This window comes from Squalius cephalus (assembly GCF_949319135.1).
Source record: "Squalius cephalus genome assembly, chromosome: 23".
Lineage (NCBI taxonomy): Eukaryota > Metazoa > Chordata > Actinopteri > Cypriniformes > Leuciscidae > Squalius > Squalius cephalus.
Genome location: NC_137144.1, coordinates 30307270 through 30310743, shown reverse-complemented (window position 1 = coordinate 30310743; position 3474 = coordinate 30307270). Strand labels below are relative to the sequence as shown.

General features: G+C 33.2%; 1 long non-coding RNA gene across 1 annotated transcript; it reads left to right on the top strand.

Annotated features, from left to right (window-relative positions):
- Positions 1-247: 247 nt before the first annotated feature.
- On the top strand, positions 248-2151 carry LOC307151599. Its single transcript, XR_013819910.1, has 3 exons — positions 248-469; positions 561-680; positions 771-2151. It is a non-coding gene; the product is annotated as an uncharacterized lncRNA (long non-coding RNA).
- Positions 2152-3474: the final 1323 nt, after the last annotated feature.

Genomic DNA, 3474 nt, shown 5'->3' with positions numbered 1-3474 from the left:
ATAATATGCATATATATATATATAGGCTATATATATATATATATTATACCTTTTTGAAATGACTTTCACTGGAAAAATCGGAGGTCCTTTAAATGGTTACAGCGTTTTCATTTTAAGAGTGGTCAACACAGTTAGTTCAGCACAAGTGCTATTTTATGTGAGATCCCAGGTTACAATAAAATCGCAAGTGTGAGCCGCATTACATCTCGAGTTTATCATGAAGCTCCTCTCCTCTCCGCTCATGGGTGGCGTGCCGCCATTTTATAAACAAAACAGTGCTTTCGTTTTCTCAGCGTGATCTGACATCCAAAACGCGCCAGTGTAAAAATGTTTTTTCAGGTGATTATTTATTTCGTAGATAAAAAGAATAAAACGCTTGATGTGGCAGTTACTCAGGAGGACACATTTGATAACACCACTATTTTGGAACTAAAGATGAAATTTAAAGAAAAAATCGCTAGAGCACCGGGTAGGTTGCACTCGTCTTTCTAAAGCAACATTTCTCTAAATACAACAACAAAACACTTTATCCAACCGGTTTTCCCACTGTATTGATACAGATGCAGAAAACCTAAGGGTTATCTTTGGAAAAGACCCTCTGGAGGACCACAAGACACTTGCTTTTTACAATATTAGACATTTATCTGTCTTATTTTTTGTTATGAAGATGACTGGTGGAGGTAGGCCAATGACATTAATACCTTTTCATTTTATAGGCTATGATATCCTTTTCGTTTTATATCTTGCTAATTCATAATTCTCTCACACAGATGTGTGTAGGCTATATTCAAAACAAGGATCCTAAAAACATGCTCAAATGGACTGAGAGGTTGCCAGTGACTAAATCTGTCTTTAATAAGTTATATCATTTAGGAGTGTTTTATGACGATTTACGTGCTCTGTTGTAATTTTTATTGCCCTGTTAATAACTTCAGTTACAGTTGCTTTATCTGTACAGTGCATTATATGACTTGAATTGTGATTTGTACATGAACTCATGAATATTTTAAGATATTAGTGAACATGGAAGATAAAGTTTATTGCAAATGGCATTTGAAAGTTTAATTTAAATCGAGAGTAAAGCGAATCTACTCTCATTACTATAATATGAATGTTTCTGTATGTATTTCATTTGAATGCTAGACTTTAAAGTTTATGTAAAGGAAAATGTCTCTGCACTGTAAAAAATGTTACTGCTATTTAAAAAATTATGGTAACAATATTACACATAATATTTTTGAGTAAAGGCTTGATTTCTTTCATGGAATCTACCTGAATAAATAATGTAAAATCCCAAATTTATTTAGTCTATGACATGACTATTTTATACAATTTAATATTTTTAGTGAAATATGCTTTTTTATTTTAAGTATTTTTTACTCTCAAAATCGTGTGAATTCAAGTGAATGGAAATGACCTGTTTATATTTGACTTTTGAGTTATATTGTATTATTAAAAGACTGTATGCTGCTATAGCACAGCACTGAAACAAACTTGTTACTGCACTATCATTAGCAGAGTTATTGCTAATGAACAAGACAACATGCATCAGATTATTGTTAAATGCAGATATTCACAACCTAACCATAAGCCCTACTCTTCTGCACAATGGTATAGATCAAAACTTTAACATAATAGAAACTCTTTCAAATGTCAAACATACCTGAACATTAAACATTAACAGATGTTTCCCTGTACTCAAAAACACATGAAATAACACTTCCTTTTCCAGCCATGTGCAAAGCATGCTGGGAACCAACAATGGTGTCTCTATTAAACCACATAATTGAGCTAATTCTCTTAAAATAAATAGGTAGCCCTTTTTCCTTAATTTTATCAGGCTTATCAGTTCCTCAAGTCAAGCCTCAAAATTGTGTGTGTTTCCTTAAAAAAAAAAAAGAAAAAATAGGAAAATGTATCTCTTGGTGTTATTAGTGAAATGTTCTCAATATTTTCTATAAAACACTAAACCACAATTTTCTTAATAAAATATTTTTAATTATCACCTTAAATTTTTTTAATGAAAATTACAAGACTCATGATTCTTTTTTTACAGTGTGCCATAATTTGGTCGGAGAGGTGATAATTATGAAAAACATGGCTAAAAAGCTTGGATACATGACATTAAACATTTACTCCTGGGTAAATTTTACTCTGTGTTTTGTTTCATTTTCTTCTTCTAAAAAGAGGAAGTATATATACAATATGTATTATGATGATCGCTGCTCTTTATACACACTAAATTTCACACGTAGCCTGTATACCTTCTAATTCAAAGTAATGTCTGATACTAAAGGCTGATCTTCAACATCAGGACCAAATGAAGCACTTCAGCAGGTTATCTCAGTTACTGTGAAAGAAATGTGTTGTACTGTAGAAATGCACGCCCTGCCCGACTTCCTTCAGCTCACTTTATTTCCCTCAAACCAAACGCTTCTTGTAAATCACGTGATCCTCGGGGCAAAAGCAGTTTCTCTTCTGTTAATAATCTACAGCAGAGAGATCACAGCACTGACAACAACAACTCTCTCAATGCTAGCGACTGGGATATAGAGCACAACGCTTTATTACAGACGACTCACGGCTGTTCTGTATTATTCAAGAGACAACAGATAAAGAGAAAGAGAAAGGGATGGCTGTGCTGGCGTCTTTATTCCACATGGATCACACAGCAAATTACAACTCTTCCTTCTTAGCAAATGCACTTAATCTTATACATTACTGCCACCTGCTGGACTAAATCATTACTCATTACTAGTAGACTACTCAATCCTCTTTCATTAACCCTTTCATGCATGAATTATGATAACCTCAGTCAGGATTTTTTTTCCTATGTGTTTTTATTGCTCTTAGGGCATGAAAAACAAGAATTGATTTTTATTTTATTTTTTTTACAAATTTTTCAAAGAGATCTTCCGATGTCCACTTGAGTGGACAGCATGCGGTTATGGTTTAAACTGAAGATATACTGTATTAAATAAGACAATAATCAAACAGATAAAGTATGTGAATTTAACAAACTAATCAATACAATCAAATCATGTGAAAACTATCAAATATATACAAAAAATATAAATGCGAAATATTGCAAAGTCTTCATACAAGTTGCTTTTTGCGTATCTTTGATATCAGAACATGAGGACGTGATTCCATCAGATTTTTCTACAGCCTGTCAAGTTACAACTGTGGAAACCACTCAGATGCTCCTCCAGTGCACCAGAGTATGGAGATTTACCCTTATTAGCTGATCATTCTGATTATGTTCAAGATGGACATGCACATTTCTATCATAGCCCTCCTCTGAGAAAACCTTGCGATACGTTTTTTCAATCTCATCTGAAATGATCAGTGTTGGGGGTAACGCATTACAAGTAACATGCATAACGCATTCAGATTACTTTTTGATCTAACAAATAATTAACTACAAGTAATGTGCATTACCTAATCAGACTACTTTTTGATGTAACGAGTAAA